This window comes from Salvelinus sp. IW2-2015, unplaced genomic scaffold (assembly GCF_002910315.2).
Source record: "Salvelinus sp. IW2-2015 unplaced genomic scaffold, ASM291031v2 Un_scaffold809, whole genome shotgun sequence".
Taxonomy (NCBI): domain Eukaryota; kingdom Metazoa; phylum Chordata; class Actinopteri; order Salmoniformes; family Salmonidae; genus Salvelinus; species Salvelinus sp. IW2-2015.
Window position 1 is genome coordinate 174,296 of NW_019942619.1, and position 27,348 is coordinate 201,643.

At 41.3% G+C, this 27,348-nt stretch overlaps 1 pseudogene; it reads right to left on the bottom strand.

Annotated features, from left to right (window-relative positions):
* Window positions 1-3,011: 3,011 nt before the first annotated feature.
* Window positions 3,012-24,426, bottom strand: LOC112068971 (isoaspartyl peptidase/L-asparaginase-like; annotated as a pseudogene).
* Window positions 24,427-27,348: the final 2,922 nt, after the last annotated feature.

The window sequence follows — 27,348 nt, forward strand, 5'->3', positions numbered from 1 at the left end:
GGCTAATTGACATAATGTGAGTAAATTGGAGGTGTACCTGTGGATGAATTTCAAGGTCTACCTTCAAACTCAGTGCCTCTTTGCTTGACATCATGGGAAAATCAAAAGAAATCAGCCAAGACTTCAGAAAAAAAATTGTGGACCTCCACAAGTCTGGTTCATCCTTGGGAGCAATTTCCAAACGCCTGAAGGTACCACGTTCATCTGTACAAACAGTAATACGCTAGTATAAACACCATGGGACCACGCAGCCGTCATACCGCTCAGGAAGGAGACGCGTTCTGTCTCCTAGGGATGAACGTACTTTGGTGCAAAAAGTGCAAATCAATCCCAGAACAACAGCAAAGGACCTTGTGAAGATGCTGGAGGAAACAGGTACAAAACTATTTATATCCACAGTAAAACGAGTCCTATATCGACATAGCCTGAAAGGCCGGTCAGCAAGGAAGAAGACATATCAGTGTGGATGACGGATCACCACCTCAAGCTGAACCTCGGCAAGACGGAGCTGCTCTTCCTCCCGGGGAAGGACTGCCCGTTCCATGATCTCCCATCACGGTTGACAACTCCATTGTGTCCTCCTCCCAGAGTGCTAAGAACCTTGGCGTGATCCTGGACAACACCCTGTCGTTCTCAACTAACATCAAGGCGTGAACCGTTCCTGTAGGTTCATGCTCTACAACATTCGCAGAGTACGACCCTGCCTCACACAGGAAGGGCGGAGGTCCTAATCAGGCACTGTCATCTCCCGTCTGGATTACTGCAACTCGCTGTGCCTGGGCTCCCTGCCTGTGCCATTAAACCCCTACAACTCATCCAAACGCCGCAGCCCGTCTGGTGTTCAACCTTCCCAAGTTCTCTCACGTCACCCCGCTCCTCCGCTCTCTCCACTGGCTTCCAGTGAAGCTCGCATCCGCTACAAGACCATGGTGCTTGCCTACGGAGCTGTGAGGGGAACGGCACCTCCGTACCTTCAGGCTCTGATCAGGCCCTACACCCAAACAAGGGCACTGCGTTCATCCACCTCTGTGGCCTGCTCGCCTCCCTACCTCTGAGGAAGTACAGTTCCCGCTCAGCCCAGTCAAAACTGTTCGCTGCTCTGGCACCCCAATGGTGGAACAAACTCCCTCACGACGCCAGGTCAGCGGAGTCAATCACCACCTTCCGGAGACACCTGAAACCCCACCTCTTTAAGGAATACCTAGGATAGGATAAAGTAATCCTTCTAACCCCCCCCCCCCCTTAAAGAGTTAGATGCACTATTGTAAGTGGTTGTTCCACTGGATATCATAAGGTGAATGCACCAATTTGTAAGTCGCGTCTGCTAAATGACTTTAGCGTCTGCTAAATGACTTAAATGTAAAATGTAAATGTAAGAAGCCAGTGCTCCACAACCGCGATAAAAAAAGCCAGACTACAGTTTGCAACTGCACATGGGGACAAAGATCGTACTTTTTGGAGAAATGTCCTCTAGTCTGATGAAACAAAAATAGAACTGTTTGGCCATAATGACCATCGTTATGTTTGGAGGAAAAAGGGGAGGCTTGCAAGCCGAAAAACACCATCCCAACCGTGAAGCACGGGGGTGGCAGCATCATGTCGTGGGGGTGCTTTGCTGCAGGAGGTACTGGTGCACTTCACAAAAAAGTGGATATATTGAAGCAACATCTCAAGTTTTCAGTCATGAAGTTAAAGCTTGGTCGGAAATGGGTCTTCCAAATCGACAATGACCCCAAGCATACTTCCAAAGTTGTGGCAAAATGGCTTCAGGACAACAAAGTCAAGGTATTGAAGTGGCCATCACAAAGCCCTGACCACAATCCTATAGAACATTTGTGGGCAGAACTGAAAAAGCATGTGTGAGTAGGAGGCCTACAAACCTGACTCAGTTACACCAGCTCTGTCAGGAGGAATGGAACAAAATTCACCCAACTTATTTTGGGAAGCTTGTGGAAGGCTACCCAAAACGTTTGACCCAAGATAAACAATTTAAAGGCAATTCTACCAAATACTAATTGAGTGTATGTAAACTTCTGACCCACTGGGAATGTGATGAAAGAAATAAAAGCTGAAATAAATAATTCTCTCTACTATTATTCTGACATTTCACATTCTTAGAATAAAGTGGTGATCCTAACTGACCTAAAACAGGGAATTTTTACTAGGATTAAATGTCAGGAATTGTGAATAACTGAGTTTAAATGTATTRGGCTGAGGCGTATGTAAACTTCCGACTTCAACTGTAGTGCTTCAGTTAGCACCTCGAATACAGTATGGATTTTACATTGATAATACGTTACAGGAATAGGTATTTGTAACCTGTGAAGTTTCTGAAACTGTTTTTAGTTCTTGTATTTTTGTTCAACTATGGATGAAAACTATGGATGAATAAATTATGTTAATTTAACCTTCCAATTTAGGAATAAGTCTGTATGAAATGAAATAGTTACTTACGGACCATCGGTCACACACTTTGCTTCAGACATGGATTAAGCTGCCATGAGGGAAACCAAGGCTAATTAATTCCCTGTATCCTGACATGAAGGAATGACGAGTCTGGGCTCATGTGTAGGATCTTTTTCCTTTCCTCACAGAGTTATTGTAATGGTCACAATTCAATCATTAGCTAAATATAGAGACCAATATAAATGATATACCAAAAAGGCCTTTGATGTTTGGTAGGTTTCTGATATATCAGTTATTAATTACTAGCAGCATTGTATTGCTCAATAATTAATAATATTGATGAGAGAAAGTAATTTATTTWAAATTGCTTTAATGAAGTTAGGTTTTAATTATTACAAAAACATCCATAATCCATTAAACATGTATAAATCATGACATTTACATAGAAAATTAAACCATTTTAAAACTCTCAAACTGACCAAGCTTTTGTCAAATATATTCTGTGATAAAATGCCACAACATTTTGAAAACACAAACACATATAGATTTCTCTGGTCCTTTAAATTCTCTTGCCAACAAAATTACAGTAAGTAGGCTCCATTTGTCAATCTGGCACTGTGTTCCGCAATAACACTTTATTTAAAATCTATGTATCCCCCCTCCCCCAACAAAATATAGATTAAGCTGTTATTGTCTTAGTGTTACTTGAACTCTTCTTTTGGGTTCAAACTATACCACAGAACCTCTCTCTCCACTGCTGCTCAGGCCATTCGCTCTGTGGTGAACTTGGCTGCCCACTCCCCTGTATGGGAAACTAATATAGCTTCTCCCCCTTCTGTACCCGATCACCCATGTAGCGCAAAGAGACCTCTACAACCTCAGGAGCACCTTTACCTGTTTAAATAGGAAACAAAGTGAGGGCTGGTCCCACATGCATACAGACTGAATTATTACTGTAGGGACCTATCAAAACCATAGGCCATTGCGGGCCCAGTCAGATTTAACATTCACATGAATTGAAATGAAACATAAGCCAGCCTGACAACTCTTGTCAAAACACATTGTTATTGAAGTTATAAACAAGTCACTGCACTGATAATAAAGGTGCGAGGTCATTTGTCTGTGGGGGGAAATCATTTTAGGATCTAGACTACTTCTAAAGCAACCAAGAAAACATTTTCTAATTCAAAGCCTAAAGAAAGGAACGGCACAGTAGCTGTGGGCAGTGCAGCCATTTGGCGAAGCAGAAGAAACCTCTCACAAAGACAGAGCAGACAGAGCAGCCGTTCTTRCCATTTCCCTGTGTCATTACCAGAGGACAATGTAACCAACACTGGCCCCGCTGACCCTTCTACAGACGTTGCCTCATTATCAGCCCACTGCAGCCCCACTCTGCTCAGTCACCTCTTTCTACTGCTTGCCAATTAAAAATGATTGGCAGTGGCAATGTCAAAACTTCACAATGTTTGCATCCACTTAGCATGGCCACGCGTAAGCTGATGTTTGTGTAAACGTGCAACTACCTGTGAGCAAAAAAAATAAGATCTATGTAATGCTACTGTGGCTATGCACAACAACCAATGTCATTAAGGAAAGAATGAGCACTGCTTGAAAGCAAAACATCATGGAGAATAGATTTGGAGAGTACTTAGATGCATCTACTGTCTCTGTGTCAGAGGTCCCATTGCTACATACCAAAATTGATGTAAAAAGGGGTGGTGTGTAAAAAAAGAAAGGGGGGTGAAAAAGGGGATGTGAAAAAGAAGCAAATTCACTGAGGACTGCAGGATCCAATCCAGATGGGACTCTGTTGTCCTGATTAAAATTCAAAGAGGGTGTGAGCCGATAGGCTGTTATAATTGAATACTGTTAGTCTATTTTAGAGATTTTATCTTAAATCTTACAGTTCTGTCAGGTAGAAGTAGGAACCATACATACATCAACTTGTCTCTTGTATCGGTAGATCTAATTGTTCTAAAGTTTCCCAGAGCCTCTGAACATTCTGTTTCTCCAAGAGGAGCTGCTAATTAGATATTTAAATGACAAAATTGCTTTAATTAACGGAAGCTATTACAGAGAGGAGAATGTAACCCAGTCTCATTAACTATTCATTTAACTATTCCTATTGTATCATGTCTGTAATTGACAGTGCATTAGTTTCAAACACCTCTCTATATCAAATCTGACACTGAACTGTGTTTGCATCTGAGTTTTTGGTTATAGAATAATTCGATTTCCTAATGCAAAGACCTGGCACATCCATCATGACACACTGTCTGGCCTGGGGAAGACAACCAGATTGTCTCTCTTTGCTAATTAAATTGCCAAAGTTAAGTGGGCCAATTATGTTGGTGGAAAATATTTTGGCTCATAATCGATCCGATCCACCAGGCCTTTCATTAACCAGACCCAACAATTAAGAGGTTGATATTCCAGACTCAGGATTATCCTTATTGGCAATCAAAACAATCATCAAAATGGGCAATTTATCAAACGCCTACTTTCACATATCAAATTGTAGATATATTACATTCAATAATAAGATAACTGTGACTATGATACCCAAGTGACTTTGTGAATGATTACAAAGTGATTCCGATTAGGCTTACATTACCTTGCTCTACGTGGAAGAGGATGAGTCTGGCTAGGGTGACTTTCAGGATGGACTCTCCATGGCCAGTACAGGATACTGCACCACTCAGGTTGTCTGCATACCCACCAGACCCTTATTTACCAGAGACAAGAGAAGGTCAAATAAAACTTCAAATCAACATACATAAACTGTTCAGATTAATCCAGTTCAATTATGGCATGAAAGAGGATAGGTTAATAAACAGCTACTTACCTATGATTGGAGAATCTCCTACTCTGCCCACCATTTTGTTTCTTATTCCCCGTGGAAGTTGCACATGCAACATTACCAGAACAGTCTACAGCAACGGCTCCAACAGTATCGTGGCCCCTACATGGAGAAAGAGCTACAGTATATTCTGCAGGTGATAACAGAGCACATAGTATAAATCTATTTGTGGAAACTCTCCAAAAAATCTAAGAATCTATCAAAACAGATAAACAATAGGGTTGACATTATGGTCAATTTAGTTTGCACCTCAATTTCTCCAAACCTCACAATGTCCTTTCACAAAATGAGAAAGAACATTGATGTTCTGTACATGCAGCGGGAACAGCAATAGTCCGTTTCTTCCTACAAATGTGCGGTGCAATTTCAGTTTTGACAAGGAAAATGCTCGCTGTGACAGAGTGAGCATTTCCATAAATACTTCCTTCGAAAAACTGCCCTTCAGAAAGCATATGTCCTATCATCATCTGCCTGTATACAATGACAGGAAAGAGTCGATAAACATTCAAAGTGGTCCTGTATCTTGCCTACTGTATTCGTGCTGCATATCCAGAAATATACTGGAATACATTAAGATGATTTCTGGGGAATAAATGTTGAAACGCTTGTTGATAAACACATTTTGTGACAACAATGATACAACTGAGTATCCAAAACAAGTGTAAAAACCACACACTAGTAGGTGACTGACCTTGACTTGACAATTTATTTTAGATTTTTCATTGCAAGGTGCATAAATGAACACCATGTTTCCTGTGTAGATTGAACGTGTTGATCGTACGTGCACCTTACCTTGAAATGAAAAATAAGAACTATTGTCAATGGTGTATTGGAGGCGAAGTCAGGTGCAGGAGAGCACAGTATAATGAACAGGCGCACTTTTATTATAGTTCCAAAAAACAAGAGCACTACATGAATCAAACACGCTCAAAAAATGGAACATAAAAGTAAAGCGCGTAAACTAACACCACATAACATGAAACAATTACCCACAAAACATGATGAGAACCAGAGGGTTAAATACAAGTAGATTGATTGGGGAAATGAAAATCAGGTGTGTATGGAAACAAGACKAGACAAATGGATATATGAAAAATGGAGCGGCGATGGCTAGAAAGCCGGTGACGTTGATCGCCGAACGCCGCCCGAACAAGGAGGAGCTGACTTCGGCGGAAGTCGTGACAACTATATTGAAGTCAAGGTCGTCGTTTACTAGTGTTCGGTTTTTACACTTGTTCTGGATACTAGTTCCTGGCAAAATCAACACCTTCAACTAGATACAATACTTCAGGGTTTTCTCTTTCTTTGTTTCAATGAAACTAAAATACTCAACACAGACAGCATTGTATGTAAGACATTGCAGGTGTATGGGTAAGTGATATAGGTCAAGGGCAAAACAAATAACATCCTAACTAATGTTTCAGCTAGTAAAGTGGTTTACCACCACTTTAAAATGAGTATTTGTGAGAACCAGTTAGGGAGAATTCCTGATGGCAGACATCAATCAAATTTGACAGGTGGCTGATTGTGCCATTAAATCACTAGTGATGGTTGGATCTGGCTCACGGGTTCAGGTGGCTGATTGTGCCATTAAATCACTAGTGATGGTTGGATCTGGCTCACGGGTTCAGGTGGCTGATTGTGCCATTAAATCACTAGTGATGGTTGGATCTGGCTCACGGGTTCAGGTGGCTGATTGTGCCATTAAATCACTAGTGATGGTTGGATCTGGCTCACGGGTTCAGGTGGCTGATTGTGCCATTAAATCACTAGTGGATGGTTGGATCTGGCTCACGGGTTCAGGTGGCTGATTGTGCCATTAAATCACTAGTGATGGTTGGATCTGGCTCACGGGTTCAGGTGGCTGATTGTGCCATTAAATCACTAGTGATGGTTGGATCTGGCTCACGGGTTCAGGTGGCTGATTGTGCCATTAAATCACTAGTGATGGTTGGATCTGGCTCACGGGTTCAGGTGGCTGATTGTGCCATTAAATCACTAGTGATGGTTGGATCTGGCTCACGGGTTCAGGTGGCTGATTGTGCCATTAAATCACTAGTGATGGTTGGATCTGGCTCACGGGTTCAGGTGGCTGATTGTGCCATTAAATCACTAGTGATGGTTGGATCTGGCTCACGGGTTCAGGTGGCTGATTGTGCCATTAAATCACTAGTGATGGTTGGATCTGGCTCACGGGTTCAGGTGGCTGATTGTGCCATTAAATCACTATGATGGTTGGATCTGGCTCACGGGTTCAGGTGGCTGATTGTGCCATTAAATCACTAGTGATGGTTGGATCTGGCTCACGGGTTCAGGTGAAAACAGAAAGTGTTTGACTCTATTCTCAAACTCCTGTAAGTGAAGAGCAGTTTTGTGGTGAATCTTTAAATGTATATATATTCTGGCAATCCTCAGGGAAGATTGATGTCTTTATCTAACATGGTACTCTATGGGATCAATTCTACTTTTTAAATCACCACCAAGCCATTATTCTGGTAGTATCTTAGGAGATATAAAACTTTAATAATCTAAGACATAAAATGTCTCGTGACCTCAGTGAAAAGTGCAACAATAATTTAGACAAAGTGAAATCTGATCCTCAGGGACCATATAGCCAGCTGAGGTGTAAATGTAACTAATACAATGTCCCTGTGGGCCTTGAAAGACACAGCTAATTACCATTGTAGTTGAATACAGCCGTGGAGCATACGAATGACCTTGCCAACTTCTGTCAGCAGCACACACCTAGCTGTGCGCTGTCATCTCCACGCTACTGATGTTATATACTGACCAGGGTCAATTCGACTGGGCAAAGGGTCTCGGCATAATCGCCTTAAATGAAGTCTGAGAGTAAATTAGTTCCAAGGGCTCTGTATTAAAACACATAAAGAGCCAATGCATTGGACTTGAACACCAGGACACCATGAATTAGGAAGCAGAGGGTGAGGCAGAGAGAGGAAAGGCTGTAGTTTAGCCAACTGTCACTCAGCACTTCCAGACAGCCTACTATTTGTTCTACTTCTTCCCACCGGGCTTGGGGTTGTTGGAATTAAGGTGTCCACATGCTTCCCATCCAAAACAGATGTACAAGTGTGTATTATTATGAATGTGTGAATTGGAAATGTGTTTTTTGCATATCCCAACTCCTCCTGAGACGCCCTCGGAGAGTGGGGTCACGGCAAACCCCAGGCTATGTGTCCCCTATCTCCAGCCTCTCAACACACTCACAATTTACCAATAGAGTCTAGTGCTTCCACCATGTCATGCAGCTCAGAACTTGCTGCCAGAGTTCCTCTACAGATAACTACAGACCTTGAGAAATGGTGAGAAAGGGAACATTTGCGAAGTAGTGAGTGTCTGACCAGACAATCTCCTTTGGGGAGATGAGAAGGCTGTGTTGGTTGTGTTGCAGGTGTATTCTTATCCTTCTATTCAGACACATTTACACACTCACACACACCACAGAAAACACTGCACAATCACTTTATCTAACTTTGTCAGCTTTGAATTTATTAATATCTCGGCTTTCTACTTGCAGACTAGCTTAAGGCCATTACGTTCCCAGCTTCGTCTTTCTTTCTCTCCCCCTCTCTTTGTTCTCCTATCTCTCATACAGTAAAAAGCTTATCATTTTCAACAGTCAATGGGGTTGTTCAACAATGACACCACTTTGCAGTGTTGCTGAGTTTCTTAGCTCTGACATGTCACTCAATGGGAAGGAAGGCTGGGAATGGAAGCCTTCTCCAGAATTACCACACCGTAACTGTCAGATCATCTATCACACAGCCTGCCGCTGCTTCTCTCACATTCAGCCTGCCTCACAGATTGCTTCCCCTACTGTGTCAACTTGTCTCGTTCCTTGGCAGTGTGCAGCGATGGACCAGCTGTCTATAGAGAGAGAATTCATTTCATAGGATTTCTGGGTGGTTGTTGCACATTTCTTCAGCGCTCCGCTGCATGGCAGGCTTAATGCCTCAGTGATGTCGTTTTCATTTACTGTAATTACTTTGCGGTCTTCAGGAGGATGAAAAGCCTATTTAACATACTGTAATGTGAATATAACTCGTCAGAAAGGCAGGTTATAATTTAGTCTGACTTTATGGTATTTCTTAGGTTGGTGTTACAGAATAGTTGCAAACTATATGTCCAAGCCAAGGTATAACAAATGACTGGAGATTCTTCTTACCATTGAGAGTTGAAGAGCTCCTTCACTCCAACAGCATAATTCTTGGCCTTCTCCCTCTCCGTTCTCTCACATTCTGTCACCAGGGCGTCTGTGGGGACTGTAGGTATGCCAACGCTTTCAGCAAACATGTTTGCACCTCTGTCTGTCAACATGATGTTGTCGGTCTGAGTGCATCCCGATGACAGCAAGCATGGTGGATAAAAAATAAAAACAGAAAATTAAAATTGATGAAGTTTAGGTTTGTTTTTTGAACATTAGACCGTAATAATATTACATGTGTTACCAGTATTGAATTGTGTGCAAAGAAATGAAAATAAAATGGTAATAATCTGAATGGGAATTTTTCCCCTCTTCTGAAGAAATTAGTAATCCCAGGCACTATATAGCAGTGAGTTGCCTTAGACACATCCTGTCATCCATTATGCTAAATCGACATTTCCCTCAGAGCAAATCTATTAGCCCCTGGTTATGTAGCATCACGGCCCATTTAAGCCTATCAGCAAGCCTGGCTCACAAGATTGGCAGGTAACCTTGACCTGCCTGTTATGTCCCGTAACACTATCCATAACATCTGAGCCACATCTGATCTTAAATCCATACCTGTTGTGTGAATGCCATGAGTCTCAACACCTTCCCCTGATACAAAACCGCGATGGGCCTTCATTCATCCAAAGTGCAATTCCGTCTTGTTCAATCAAATATTTATCAGCCTTTCTCTTGGTATTTCCACCTATATAGCTGACATGAGATTTCTATGAACAACAAGGAGGAAAGCGATACAGTTCATTTCTTTGTGATAATGGGGAGGAGGATGTTGATACACTTCTGGGGGGATGGAATTGGTTGTAATACTGATACTATTTTAATCTTTTAATCTTTAGCCAGGAAATGAGGGATTCAGTCTTCAGTGTTTAGCCACTTGCTGCACCTACCAAAAGAGTGTGATATACTCTTTACGTTATATTGAAACTATGAAAAGATGTACATGTTTCTGGAGTCACACTTCTAACCAACGAGGCCAAAGCTAGTCTTTGTGCTGTAATCACTCTATTTCTTCCTGCATCTCTCCTCTTTCTCTCACTACCACTGCTTTCATTTCCGGCAATGGAGGGAATGTGAAAGTCACACCTTTCTAGAGATGAACTAAAACTGCTAAAGTTTTTCTAAGCTTATACATAGCCCATTTGTAAATAGCCCATCCAACTACCTCATCCCCATACTGTATATATTTATTTATCTTGCTCCTTTGCACCCCTGTATCTCTACTTGCACATTCATCTTCTGCACATCAATCACTCTAGTGTCTAATTGGGATATTGTAATTTACTTCGCCACCATGGCCTATTTATTGCCTTACCTCCCTTTTCTTACCTACTCTGCACACACTGTAAATATATTTTCTTCAACTGTATTATTGACTGTATGTTTTGTTTATTCTATGTGTAACTCTGTGTTGTTGTATGTGTCGAACTGCTTTGCTTTATTCTTGGCCAGGTCGCAGTTTTAAATGAGAACTTGTTCTCAACTTGCCTACCTGGTAAAATAAAGGTGAAATAAATAAAATAAAAAATACATAGAGTTAACTGACAAAATAATGGAAACACCTGTGTAAATGAGGGATACAAAGTATTTTGAAAGCATGTGCTTTCACAAAGGTGTGTTTCCTGGGTTAATTAAGAAATTAACATCCCATCATGCTTACGGTCAAATATAAAAATGCTGGGCAGGCCATTATTTTGGCTACCATGGCTATGCCCCCATAGGAGTACAATGCCATAATCCACAGGGCACCAAGTGGTGACTGAATGGTTTGATGAGCATGAAAACGATGTAAACCATATACCATGGCCGTCTCAGTCACCAGATCTCAACCTAATTGAACACTTATGGGAGATTCTGGAGCAGGACCCGACACCGTGTTTTCCACCACTATCAACAAAACACAAAATTATGGAATTTCTCATGGAAGAATGGTGTCGCATCCCTCCAATAGAAAGACACTTGTAGAATCTATTCCAAGACGCATTGAAGCTGTTCTGGCCCAATACCCTATTAAGACACATGTAACACATTTAATCCTTAATTTTGGCAGTTACCTGTACATTCTCTACTGTTCTAAATGTAGAACGGTCTTAATGTTTTGTTTTGTCCTGTGTGTACTGTAATGGGAGACAGGAGAACACCATTAGAAACTTTTAAATATTAAAATGGTTATTCATGTCATTTCTCTGTCAGGCCAGGTGCACTCTAGATAACAGGAAGGAACACAGGGCCAGTGAAGCTTGATCGCTGCATTGATCATGCCRTGATGAATTTTTAATACCAAGCTGTTAAACAGATCTGCTAGTGAGTGCAGAGCAGATCAGAGCAGGACTATGGTCTTTCAGGGTGGTGACAGGAGCCCAAGATCATCCTTTCTCCCAGACATTTGGCCACTATTTTGTGTTCCCTGAGTGACAAGGTGAAGTTTCACCATGTTTTTTAGGTTACATGATGCAAGACTTGTTAGTATCTAATCTTTAAATTGGTAGTGTAATGCAGTAGAAAACCAGCACACTTTGAGAATATAAATCCATGCAGAAAAAAGGGGTAAACTAGGATGGTTGGAATCTCACCGGTATAAACACATAGTACTTCGAATTGTCAGGCTAGGTAATAATGCACTGATTTGTTGGATAAAACTAGGAGACTGTTATTTTTGTCTGGGCTTGCCTAACTTCAGAGACTCTGAAGATTGTATTCTTTACAGTGGCTATTCAGAAAACAAAATTGTAGCAATATCGCTGTGTGGTTATGTTTCAAAGAGTCTAGAAAGGGATTCATGACTTCAAATGTGTATCTCCGCTGCAGCTGAGCAGACTTCACCAGAGGAAATTAGAAGAATCTGTATCCCAAACAATTCATTATAAACCCTGTCAGTTATTTTGATGGAAGGTGTCAGGCAAATTAATAAATCATGGAAGATGTTATGTTAATATGATACGCTGTCAGTCTTTTGCAACAGGCCTTCATCTTAGTGGTGTTTCCCATCCATTTTCAGATAGCATCTGGAGTGAGCTATTAGATGACAGCATTACAAGATTACCAAGTAGCCAAGTGAGAACAAAGATGCCTCCCGCCCTACACATTCTACCTGTTAATAACCTCCTAGCTGTTAGACTAAATTGTTCTGTTCATTCTGTTCTGTGAAATCTGAAATGGACAGCGTCACTCCATTATCTCATCACTTTCAGTGCTACATCACATAATAGATCTGCATTTTTCAATGAGTTAGTCCTTAATGTCCCTTGTGACTAAATCATATAATCAAACTATAATTCTCATCACCTGAAAGGATCAAGATTAAAATCAATCAAAAACCAGCCTCCATTGATTATCCTTTGATTTCTGCTAAGAGGAAATGGTCAAGCTTTGAAGGATGGCAATAACCATGTGTAGAGAAGTCAATTCAATGACATCTCTTATACAAGCGCCCAGATAAAAACTGCTTTCCATACACAGTAGATTCTGTATAGCCCCCTATAACTATCTTTATCATTGCATTCAAACCAAATTCCTTCGTAAATAATCAGCCTTCAAGTTATAATTTTCAGGGACTTGACTTTTATAGCAAAGTATTCAATTGAATTGCAACCGTAAAACAGGAGAGTTAACAGAACTCACACTCAAAATTGTATCAATGACAACCAAATCAGTTACTATCCAAATTCATCAAGATGTAATGGTTCTTCACCTTTCAGTAAGCTGTTTTATCATGTGATTTATCAATTATTCACAATGTCTAGCTCTGGTAAATCTGTGTGCCTGATCAATGTGATTCATCTGGGGCGGCAGGTGGTGGTTAGAATTAGGTAGCCTAATGGTTAGCGCGTTGGACTGGACACCGAAAGGTTGCAAGATCAAATCCCTGAGCTGACAAGGTAAAAATCTGCCGTTCTGCTCCTGAACAAGGCAGTTAACCCACTGTTCCTAGGCCGTCATTGAAAATAAGAATTTGTTCTTAACTGACTTGCCTAGTAAAATATATCTACACACCTTTGCAAATGTTTTCAGAAAATAATTGCCTGGTATTATAGCTCTTCATATGTTATACAGTGCCTTCGGTATTCAGACCCCTTGACTTTTTCCACATGTTGTTACGTTACAGCCTAAAATTTACGCTACAAGCTTGGCACACCTGTATTTGGCAGTTTCTCCCATTCTTCTCTGAAGATCTTCTCAAGCTCTGTCAGGTTGGATGGGGAGCGTTGCTGCACAGCTATTTTCAGGTCTCTCCAAAGATGTTTGATTGGGTCTGGGCAAGAGGTTGACCGATTAATCGGAATGGCCAATTAATTAGGGCCGATTTCAAGTTTTTATAACAGTCGGTAATCGGCATTTTTGGACACCGATAATGGCCGATTACATTGCACTCCACGAGGAGACTGCGTGGCAGGCTGACTACCTGTTATGCGAGTGTAGCAAGGAGCCAAGGTAAGGTGCTAGCTAGCATTAAACGTATCTTATAAAAACAATCAATCTTAACATAATCACTAGTCAACTACACTTGGTTGATGATATTACTAGTTTATCTAGCTTGTTCTGCGTTGCATATAATCGATGCGGTGCCTGTTAATTTATCATTGAATCACAGCCTACTTCGCCAAATGGGTTATTTAACAAGCGCATTTGCGAAAAAAGCACTATCGTAGCACCAATGTGTGCCAAACCATAAACATCAACGCCTTTCTTAAAATCAATACACAAGTATATATTTTTAAACCTGCATATTTAGTAAATATTGCCTGCTAACATGAATTTATTTTAACTAGGGAAATTGTGTCACTRCTCTTGCGTTCTGTGCAACAGAGTCAGGGTATATGCAGCAGTTTGGGCCGCCTGGCTCGTTGCGAACTGTGTGAAGACTATTTCTTTCTAACAAAGACAGCCAACTTTGCCAAACGGGAGATGTTTTAACAAAAGCGCATTTGCGAAAAAAGCACAATCGTTGCACAAATGTACCTAACCATAAACATCAATGCCTTTCTTAAAATCAATACACAGAAGTATATTTTTTTAAACCTGCATATTTAGTTAAAAGAAATTCATGTTAGCAGGCAATATTGAACTAGGGAAATTGTGTCACTTCTCTTGCGTTCATTGCACGCAGAGTCAGGGTATATGCAACAGTTTGGGCCGCCTGGCTCGTTGCGAACTAATTTGCCAGAATTTTACGTAATTATGACATAACATTGAAGGTTGTGCAATGTAACAGCAATATTTAGACTTATGGATGCCACCCGTTAGATAAAATATGGAACGGTTCCGTATTTCACTGAAAGAATAAACGTTTTGTTTTCGAAATGAATAGTGTCCGGGATTTGACCATATTAATGACCTAAGCGTCGTATTTCTGTGTGTTTATATTCATAATTAAGTCTATGATTTGATAGAGCAGTCTGCTGAGCGGTGGTAGGCAGCAGCAGGGTCGTAAGCATTCATTCAAACAGCACTTGACTGCGTTCGCACGCAGCTCCTCGCAATGCTCCAAGCATTGCGCTGTTTATGACTTAAGCCTATCAACTCCCGAGATTAGGCTGGCAACTAAAGTACCTATTAGAAATCCAATAGTCAAAGGTATATGAAATACAAATGGTATAGAGAGAAAGAGTCCTATAATAACTACAACCTAAAACTTCTTACCTGGAATATTGAAGACTCATGTTAAAAGGAACCACCAGCTTTCATATGTTCTCATGTTCTACGAAGGAACTTAAACATTAGCTTTTTTACATGGCACATATTGCACTTTTACTTTCTTCTCCAACACTTTGTTTTTGCATTATTTAAACCAAAGTGAACATGTTTCATTATTTATTTGAGACAAAATTGATTTTATTGATGTAATATATTAAGTTAATAAGTTTCATTCAGTATTGTTGTTTGTCATTATTACAATATATATGGGGAGAACAAGTATTTGATACACGCCGATTTTGCAGGTTTTCCTACTTACAAAGCATGTAGAGGTCTGTAATTTTTATCATAGGTACACTTCAACTATGAGAGACGGAATCTAAAACAAAAATCCAGAAAATCACATTGTATGATTTTTAAGTAATTAATTTGCATTTTATTGCATGACATAAGTATTTGATACATCAGAAAAGCAGTACTTAATATTTGGTACAGAAACCTTTGTTTGCAATTACAGAGATCATACGTTTCCTGTAGTTCTTGACTAGGTTTGCACACACTGCAGCAGGGATTTTGGCCACTCCTCCTACAGATCTTCTCCAGATCCTTCAGGTTTCGGGGCTGTCGCTGGCAATACGGACTTTCAGCTCCCTCCAAAGATTTTCTATTGGGTTCAGGTCTGGAGCCTGGCTAGGCCACTCCAGGACCTTGAGATGCTTCTTACGGAGCCACTCCTTAGTTGCCATGGCTGTGTGCTTCGTGTCGTTGTCATGCTGGAAGACCCAGCCACGACCATCTTCAATGCTCTACTGAGGGAAGGAGGTTGTTGGCCAAGATCTGCGCATACATGGCCCCATCCATCCTCCCCTCAATACGGTGCAGTCGTCCTGTCCCCTTTGCAGAAAAGCATCCCAAAGAATGATGTTTCCACCTCCATGCTTCACGGTTGGATGGTGTTCTTGGGGTTTGTACTCATACTTTCTTCTTCCTCCAAACCGGCGAGTGGAGTTAGACCAAAAAGCTTTAATTTTTGTCTCATCAGCCACATGACCTTCTCCCATTCCTCCTCTGGATCATCCCATGGTCATTGGCAAACTTCAGACAGGCCTGGACATGCACTGGCTAAGCAGGGGGACTTGCGTGCGCTGCAGGATTTTAATCATGACGGCATAGTGGGTTTACTATGGTTTTCTCTTGAGACTGTGGTCCCAGCTTCTCTTCAGGTCATTGACAGGTCCTGCCGTGTAGTTCTGGGCTGATCCCTCACCTTCCTCATGATCATTGATGCCGCCACGAGGTGAAATCTTGCATGGAGCCCCAGACCGAGGGTGATTTGACCGTCATCTTGAACTTCTTCCATTTTCTAATAATTGCGCCAACAATTGTTTCCTTCTCACCAAGCTGCTTGCCTATTGTCCTGTAGCCCATCCCAGCCTTGGTGCAGTGTCTACAATTTTATCCCTGATGCCCTTACACAGCTCTCTGGTCTTGGCCATTGTGGAGAGGTTGAATCTGTTTGATTGAGTGTGTGGACAGTTGTCTTTCATACAGGTAACGAGTTCCAAACAGGTGAAGTTAAATACACGGTAATTGAGTGGAGAACAGGAGGGCTTTCTAAAGAAAAAACTCACAGGTCTGGTGAGAGCCGGAATTCTTACTGGTTGGTAGGTGATCAAATACTTATGTCATGCAATAAAATGCAAATTAATTATTTAAAAATCATACAATGTGATTTTCTGGATTTTTGTTTTAGATTCCGTCTCTCACAGTTGAAGTGTACCTATGATAAAAATTACAGACCTCTACATGCTTTGTAAGTGGGAAAACCTGCAAAATCGGCAGTGTATCAAATACTTGTTCTCCCCACTGTATATAAAAATCGTCCGATTAATCGGTATAGGCTATTTTTGGTCCTCCAATAATCGGTATCGGCATTGAAAAATCATAATCGGTCAACCTCTAGTCTGGGCTCTGGCTGGGCCACTCAAGGACATTCAGAGAGTTATCCCGAAGCCACTCCTGCGTTGTCTTGGCTGTGTGATTAGGGTCATTGTCCTGTTGGAAGGTGAACCTTCGCCCCAGTCTGAGGTCCTGAGCACTCTGGAGCAGGTTTTCATCAAGGGTCTTTCTGTGGCCTCCCGGGTGGCGCAGTGGTCTAAGGCACTGCATCGCAGTGCTAGCTGTGCCACCAGAGATTCTGGGTTCGAGCCCAGGCTCTGTCGCAGCCGACCGGGAGGCCCACGGGGCGGCACACAATTGGCCCAGCGTCGTCCGGGTTAGGCCGGCAGGGATATCCTTGTCTCATTGCGCACTAGCGACTCCTGTGGTGGGCCGGGTGCAGTGCATGCTGACCAGGTTGCTAGGTGTACGGTGTTTCCTCTGACACATTGGTGCGGCTGGCTTCCGTGTTGGATGTGCATTGTGTCAAGAAGAAGCAGTGGTTGGGTTTTGTTTCGGAGGATGCATGGCTCTTGACCTTCGCCTCTCCTGAGTCTGTACGGGAGTTGCAGTGATGAGACAAGACAGTAACTACTACCAATTGGATACCACYAAATTGGGGAGAAAAAGGGGTAAAAAAAAGAAAAAAGGATCTCTCTGTACTTTGCTTTGTTCATCTTCAATCCTGACTAGTCTCCCAGTCCCTGCATGATGCTTCACTGTAGGGATGGTGCCAGGTATCCTCCAGACGTGATCCTTGGCATTCAGGCCAAAGAGTTAAAATTTTGTTCCATCAGATCAGAGAATCTTGTTTCTAATGGTCTGAGAGTCTTTTGGTGCCAAGCGGGATGTGGCTTTTACTGAGGAGTGGCTTCTGTCTGGCCATATAAAGGCCTGATTGGTGGAGTGCCAAGCAGCCAGCTCTAGGAGTCTTGGTAGTTCCAAACTTCTTCCATTGAAGAATGATGGAGGCCACTGTGTTCTTGGGGACCTTCAATACTGCAGACATATTTTGGTACCCTTCCCCAGATCTGTGCCTCGACACAACCCTGTCTAGGAGCTCTACTGACAATTCCTTCGACCTCATGGCTTGGTTTATGCTCTGACATGCACTGTCAACTGTGAGACCTTATATAGACAGGTGTATCCCTTTCCAAATCATGTCCAATCAATTGAATCTACCACAAGTGGCCTTGTAGAAATATCACAAGGATGATCAATGGAAATAAGATTCACCTGAGCTCAATTTCGAGTCGCATAGCAAAGGGTCTGAAAACGTATGTAAATTTAATATTTCAGTTTTACATTTTTAATAAATTAGCAAACATTTCTAAAAACCTGTTTTCACTTCATCATTATGGGGTATTGTGTGTAGATTGCTGAGGATTTTAAAAAAAGACGTTTTTTTAGAATAAGGCTGTAACGTAACAAAATGTGGAAAAAGTCACGGGGTCTGAATACTTTCCGAAGGCACTGTATATGTTCTGACCTGACACTTTGCACTTTCAGCAGCTCAGAGGAGTGAAGTGCTATATTTGGTTAGCGGAATAAAAGCCCTTTAGTACTGGAAAAGAAGCACAAAAGGTAGTAAAAGAGTGACACAAACAAAGGTGGGATGTTTCTAAAGACGGTTAATTAACATGGCAACTAGTGCTGAGCAATTTAACCAACATTTTGGTTATTTTTCATTCTTAAACAACTAATTGGCCAACATTGGTTCAATTATTTGAACTCAATGAGCACATTGTGCAGTTTCTGTTGAGATAAATCATAGGGAACTGTAGTTTCCAACAGGCCAATATTCTACATAGTTTAGGGCAGAAAATATGGTTATTAACTACAATGACCATCATCCATTGCGCGCCTACTTGTCCGGTGTGTGTGTTTCTTTTACGTCTGCTACATTAGGTTAGTGTGGGGAAGACAAGGAGAAAACGAGAAAAGACAGAAGAATGCGTGATGGAGAGGGATGAGAGAAGTTGCTTCACGAGGTATCTCTACCCGAATATAAGGTTGAAGTCAGAAGTTTACATACACTTGGAGTCATTAAAACTCGTTTTTCAACCACTCCACAAATTTCTTGTAAACAAACTATAGTTTTGGTAAGTCGGTTAGGACATCCACTTTGTGCTTGACACAAGTAATTTTTCCAAAAATTTCTTACAGACAGATTATTTCACTTGCTTACAGACAGATTGTTTCACTTATTATTCACTGTATCACAATTCCAGTGGGTCAGAAGTTTACATACACTAAGTTGACTGTGCCTTTAAACAGCTTGGAAAATTCCAGAAAATGATGTCATGGCTTTAGAAGCTTCTGATAGGCTAATTGACATCATTTGAGTCAATTGGAGGTGTACCTGTGAATGAATTTCAAGGCCTACCTTCAAACTCAGTGCCTCTTTGCTTGACATCATGGGAAAATCAAAAGAAATCAGCCAAGACTTCAGAAAAAAAATGAAGACCTCCACAAGTCTGGTTCATCCTTCAGAGCAATTTCCAAATGCCTAAAGGTACCACGTTCATCTGTACAAACAATAGTACGCAAGTATAAACACCATGGGACCACGCAGCCGTCATACTGCTCAGGAAGGAGAACCTTTCTGTCTCCTAGAGATGAATGTACTTTGGTGCGAAAAGTGCAAATCAATCCCAGAACAACAATAAAGGACATTGTGAAGGGATGCTGGAGGACAGGTACAAAAGTATCTATATCCACAGTAAAACAAGTCCTACATCGACATAACCTGAAAGGCCGCTCAGCAAGGAGAAGCCACTGCTCCAAAACCGCCATAAAAAAGCCAGACAACGGTTTTCAACTGCACATGGGGACAAAGATCGTACTTTTTGGGAAATGTCCTCTGGTCTGATGAAACAAAAATAGAACTGTTTGGCCATAATGACCATCGTTATGTTTGGAGGAAAAAGGGGGACGCTTGCAAGCCGAAGAACACCATCCCAGCCTTGAAGCATGGGGTGGCAACATCATGTTGTGGGGGTGCTTTGCTGCAGGAGGGACTGATGCACTTCACAAATAGATGGCATCATGAGGGAGGACAAGTATGTGGATATATTGAAGCAACATCTCAAGACATCATCAGAAGTTAAAGCTTGGTTGCAAATGGGTCTTCCAAATGGACAATGACCCCAAGCATACTTCCAAAGTTGTGGCAAAATGGCTTAAGGACAACATAGTCAAGGTATTGGAGTGGCCATCACAAAGCCCTGACCTCAAACCTATAGAAAATTTGTGGGCAGAACTGAAAAAGTGTGTGCGAGCAAGGAGGCCTACAAACCTGACTCAGTTACACCAGCTCTGTCAGGAGGAATGGGACAAAATTCACCCAACTTACTGTGGGAAGCTTGTGCAAGGCTACCCGAAATGTTTGACCCAAGTTAAACAATTTACAGGCAATTCTTTCAAATACTAATTGAGTATGTAAACTTCTGACCCACTGGGAATGTGATGAAATAAATAAAGCTGAAATAGATCATTCTCTCTGCTATTTTTCTGACTTCAACTGTACATGATCTAAGTGATTGATAGTTGATATTCAGGTGTCGTAAAAGTATGCCTTATTTAGGGAAATMGAAAAGGGGATACCTACATTCAACTGAAATGTGTCTTCAGCATTTACATTTAAGTCATTTAGCAGACGCTCTTATCCAGAGCGACTTATTACAAGCGACTTACACCCAAACCCTCTGAATCAGAGAGGTGCGGAGGGCTGCCTTAATCCACATCATRGGCGCCAGGGGAACAGTGGGTTAACTGCCTTGCTCAGGGGCAGAACAACATATTTTTACCTAGTCAGTTCGGGGATTCAATCCAGCAACCTTTCGGTTACAGGCCCAAAGCTCCTGTCCGCCAAGCTTTGAGGAACTATAATAGTTATTTTATCAGACAGCATAGGCAGCAGCTTTATAGAGATGAGATGATGACTTGGAATGAAATAATAAAGTCATCAAATATAACAATTGTAATATACACAACAACTGAAATATTTTACTAAAGTAAAGTAATGTGAATAAATTAAGGATAATAAGTTATAAGCAGTATTGGGCAGTGACTGCCTTTATGAGACTCTTATTAATTGTTGTATTCTGTGTTACAGCATTCAAACCACATAACGCATAGTGCATTTAATGCAAAAAAAATAATCAAACCCGAAATGGAAAACCGTGATTTTWWTTWTTTTTATTATTGAACCGAATCCAAACCAACRTCAAAAAGCACTTAGGACAAAGAGGGAACAAAATCCACCATTTCATAGTATTCTTCCAAACAAACCAAAATGGATGATTGACCCGGGCTCCAGCCTGATCAATACTGTACCTAGCGTTCCTTCTCTTCTAGGAGACGTAACCAGCATGCATTGTTTAGCTGATAAGAGGAAATAAGAAAAGATTGGACAAAGAGAAAGAAAACCTTTTCCATCACAGCGCGGGCCAGTGACACAGGGTTGGCGATGTTCTTCACCGAAGACACAGCTCCAGCAGCTAGAGTCCTTCCATCCATAATGATGGAGTCCAGCTCCACTTCTCCATTAGTATTCAGTACCGCTGCATGACCTGAAATGAAATGGTGGGTCACATTCATCAGGGGTCAGGCTCTCTCAGACCATGACTAAAGGAAAGAGTTGCTCAAGAGTTTGTCATTCAACCTCAAAATAAATAGTATTTTTTTTGCCATTTCTTACTTCAGACAAATTGAAAATCTATTGATATTTGTGGCAGCGTGGTTGCATATTTTGAAACACTTTCTTCTTCCTAACAGTGTTGATAGAAAAGTTTATCAATGTCAATGGAGTACAAAGAGCTGCCTATTGCTGTGTAATAACACAATATCAGGTCTCTTCACTACACCCAGAGGTCATTGAAACTTGCAGTCTTTCCCCCCAAAGTGAGATTGCATTAGTCACCTATTGATTAGACCTTGCTCCTGAGTGCCGACTGCTTCAGTGTATACAATTATCCTGTGATGAAGTGCTGATTTCGCTCCAATGCCTTATAGAGGATCTGGCATTTCACCTAATGTGGCAGTTAGCCATCACAAACTAGATGGGTCCCGATAAGCTGCGTGTGTTAATGAAGTGTCTTGTGCTTCCCTATGGTTTGGTGTAATCCGAGGAATGCTCCAAACCGTTCAATGCCATTAGACTGATCGTTAAGTAGACTCCTTACGCCTTGATCACACAGATCATTGCGCAAAATAGTACGCAGCATCATCTGGACATGCATACAACAAAAATGAATGATTCACCTTCTGCTACCATTTCTATCATAGCAGTCTACGCATACAGTTTGACGCCTACGTTCGATCAATCCAACGTATCCACCACACAGAACGCACTGGAACTGCCTTAGCAACACAATGGTGTAAGGCAAACACAGTTCCATTGGAAATGAATGTACTTCTGGTGTACCAAAATGCAACGACGCTGTCAGTGATTGAGGTGTCAGAAGTACAACAGGAAATACAGTGGAATGTGAGAGAGTAGATGACGTGTGTTACATGGAACTTATCACATATCATGATACCGTTCTCATTTGAATACTACTGTCAAGGGGTGCGTAACTGGTGGCATGGAAGTCAAACGCAGAGAGCATAACTTGGTAAATAGCCGGAGCCGTTTAATGTACATAACTACCGGCATWCAAAAGTAACAAAACACATGGCCACAACAACCCGTATCGCACCAGTCACATAAAGCACACGTACTTACAATAAACAATTCCCGACAAGGACATGGGAGAAACAGAGGGAACATATACGACATGTAATTAGGGAATTGAAACCAGGTGAGTGCGACAACCAGACAAAACAGATGGAACATGAAAAATAGATCGATGATCGCTAGAAGACCGGTGACGTCGACCGCCGAACACCGCCCGAACAAGGAGAGGAACCGTAACAACTACATCAGAAAATGGTATGAGAAAATATTCAGGCCCTCTGTGAAAAATGCTTAAGATTATAAAGTTAAATAGGGTCAGTGGGTAGTGTTTTAAATGTGGCATTTGCTGAAATCAAACTTAACTGAATTATTGATTTAAAAAAATCATGAGCCAAAAGCAGCTCTCACTAAAATGCATCTGAATATGAAACCAGAGAGAATTCACTATAACAAATGGAGTTTGCAAGCTATATAATTGAAGCCTAAAGTAAACGTTTATGTTGAACCAATTGTAAAACATTTGCATTTAATTTTAATGAAATTTGAACTCATTTCGATCTCTGCAAAAATATGYAAATATCTACGATGTTTCAATAGAGAACTATCACCATTGAAGATACAATTCAAATCACCACACCAGCAGCACAGGGAGATCTGCCTGGAGAATAATTGGGTGAGCTCTGAGTCTGAGTGGTGATTGTACAAACAGTACCTGCATCAAAGGTTGGGTTATCTTCTAACGCTTCGAACACACCGGCTGCGTCATTGCATCACTGCTGCATAACATTTTGCGCAGCTAGGCAACTATACTGATGCAGGTACCTTTTGCAAATGGTCGCATGCGGTTGAACACATGGAAGAGAGAATAATTTTCGCAGTATCCTCAAAACCGTGTCTTTTTGACACAACTGCTGACAGCTACAGGGACATAAACACAAAAAAATGCTGCTTGGAGACAAGTGTCCYCGATAGTAGGATTGCCAGGTCAGTTTAGTAGTGAGCTTGTGCTAGATGTGGCTAGTTAGCGTTAGCTAGCTAGCTAACCTAGCTTGCTAACCTAGCCAATGAGGTGGTCGTTGGTCTCATTGTTGAAAGAGCCTACTCTGCCTATCTTTACTATTTATTATTGCATTTCGCTCCAAAACTGCATTTTGGAGGGAAATTATATTATAGGCTCTCACAATTAATTTGAGGATGTCATTGAATAAATAATATACTTGGCAAATAAATTTATAAAAAATGTAAAGAAATTATGCAATCAAACTGTTTTTATGTAATCACACATTTTTACTGAATGTGTGTGCAAAAAAAAATCTACATTCATATTTTGCTACTTTCTGTCAAGTCCACTCATACAATTTGATGCATACGTTCGATTTATCGAACGTATGCACCACACAGAACGCACTGCAACTGCCTCTGCAACGCAATGCTGCAAGGCAAATGCAGCGTTCCATTGGAAATGAATGTACTTCTGGTGTATCGAAACGCAATGACGCAGTCGGTGTGTTCGAAGCGTAAGGCCCTAACAGCCAGCTCAACAGCATCCAATGCACTGCCTCCTCTCTTCATAGCCAGAAAGCCTGCAGTAGCTGCAGACTTCACCCCATCCACAGATGCCTTAGCCATATCATCCGGGATGGCCCATGCGCCGCCATGCACAACTATTACTGGCTTCATCTTCAGGTCTCACAAAGCCTACAAAAACAAAATAACACTTGAAAAAAAAAAAATGTCAGAAGAACGTCCTGAGTAAACGATTAATACTTATATATATTTTCACCTACAGTATAGACTACTGTAAAATTACATATTTCTGCTCCAGGTTGTGCGTGTCTATTCTCTGATTACTATATTGTAATGACCTGACAAGATCATAAAGGAACAATTGTCCAGACAGAGGGTTGAGTTTACGAATTGACGGTTTATTAACCCAACTTTACACAGGCTACTGTTTGGCCGTAGCCCACGCCAAATAAACGGAAGATACCCCACAAGCCAACCGTGACCTTCTCTTGTGAAAGCCAGACGTAAGAGAGAACAATGGCTAAACCTGGTCTTCACTTCCAATGCTCCATCCCCCTGCCCAACCCCCCTCCACGCCACTCCGCCAAACACCAGGATGCCCGGCATCAGAACATTCCAGGCATCCCCGTGATTGGCAGATAGCAGGTTGATTGGCATGTCGGACCCCGCGAACACTGGTAAGTACAACACAACCCACTAATAGCCTACCACATAACACACCGCTGTCTGTGCGGGTCGCTACAATATATTAGATTACTAGGTTGATATATATAGCCTATGGCTATTTTCAGCGCCACATCTTTTAGGTTTAGACTGCACCTATAATATTTCCATCAGAATGCACTGGTATGGCATATATTGTTATATTGCCTACTGTCTTCACAATGAAATTCACATTTAATCTGTTTGAAGGCACCCTTAAACAAATTAGTGCATAGGCCTATTTGTAGCTTACATTTCACTTTCGCAAGAGAGCAATATACCTATTAGGCTAGCTGTCAAATTGTTTTTCCCCCAGCAGGAAAACGTGATCAAGTAACGTTAGTTTAGGCAAAACAACAACCGGCGCTACAGGAGACAATCCAATCAACGCATATTTATGAGAGGTGTTAAAAATTCTAACTTCTCTCAGTTGCCCACTTTATATGACGTGATTTTTAATACACTACAATTTCGTTTAACAAGTATTACACATAGAAGCAGGAAAAACTCGGGAAGTAGCCTAGCACTCACTTCAATAGCTCCAGAATGAACATTTTTCAATCGGAAGTCTACGTCGCATTGTCACAACGTGAGAAGAAAAGTGTGTGCGTATGATTTAGTTCGCATGACGCTTCGGCATGGCGGAGTTCACTCAATCACACTGACTTCAGGCTAACAGATTGGTTTGTGCCCAAAGATATGTGTAGGTTATAAACAAATAATTATGAAAAAGGCCTACATAGGATATTCCTAAATGTTTGTTTAAAATGCTGAAGATTATGACACATAAAATGCCCCTATTAAAAAGTATATACAGAACTTACAAAGGTTTTCTTTCCTTTTAAAATGGTGCCATGGCTCTTTGAGTTRTCAGTTGTGAGAGCATACTGTGGGACTGTGTGAGTAAGGAAAGTGCAAGGAAATGCATTTTAAAGAGTAAAGTGTCCTGGTGTTACGCGTGCGGCAGCACAATCTCAGTGGGATATGATGAATCAAGGCCTCATATTTCTCCTGGTAGACCTTCCTTATTGATCTAAACAGTTCTTATGCATTTAAGAAGCCATCTGGGGGATCAAACACTTAAGGTATGGATTATTTATTTAGATGTGGTTCTTCCGTAATGTGTTGGGTAACACAATCTGGTCAGTGTGGTTCCCAGAGAATGACACTAGACGCATTTCCTACAGAAAGTTTCTCCCAGTGATRTGTTGTTGTATCCAAACACAATGTGATGTATGAGTAGATATATGGTTCTAGCTGCTCCTTCCAACTCATTTACACTTCAAAACCATTTGTAGTGTAAATGAATCAACTGCACATATTCTATTGAATTATTATGGCAAACCACAATAGAAAATGAGATTTGCTGATGCTATTGATCTATGCTCTGTTGATGTTGCTAATGTCAAAGGCTAACTTCCCCTCCCTTAGTTCTCCATTCTTAATCATGCATGATGAGGTTATAATGGCTCAGGCTCACCATGGCATTTCATTGTAACCATTGTGTCAGAAAGTGAAAAAMAATCATGAATCGTGTCAAGATGAAAAATCCAAAGGGACTGCAAGTGAGAGATCGGCTACAGGCAGCACAGTCGTTATGGACGAAATGTGAACCTTCAATTCACATCATCTGTTTCCAGGCTATTATGAAATATGTGAAGTAGAGATTGGATACATGAAGTGTTCACCTTATGGATACTGTACCTTCATTCTATGCTGTTATATTCCACAGGCTTTGTTTGATGAACACACAGAAGTGTTCACGTTATGGATACTGTACCTTCATTCTATGCTGTTATATTCCACAGGCTTTGTTTGATGAACACACAGAAGTGTTCACCTTATGGATACTGTACCTTCATTCTATGCTGTTATATTCCACAGGTGTTGTTTGATGAACACACAGAAGTGTTCAAATAATACATGAACATTTGAACCTTGTTCTTCAGCTCTTCAATTATGAGTCATCACAAACACAAACTTTTTGAAAGGGCCTTACCACTATTTTTCTATTTTTCCCACTTTTTCTAAACACGTATGCTTCATGTGGGTACGAGCAGAGATGTTTGGCCTTCGTACCCTTGAAGGACAGATAGTGAATGAACTATGACACTGATTCCTATGACTCTTCACTCTATAGAACTCAGTCAGGACAGAGAGGAAGAGGTGAAGCTAGAGGGTCCACCCCATCAAAATCTATCCACGCGAGAATACAGTGATAAGCAGACCGATAAGCAGACTGATAAGCAGACCGCCTGCCTTCCCGCCTTTGGGACAACGACTCCCATTGTTAGGGCAGAGACTGACAAGACCATCTCGTCATTATAAACAGCATCTCTGGAGAGGATCATAAATTCCAGGGAACAAACTGCT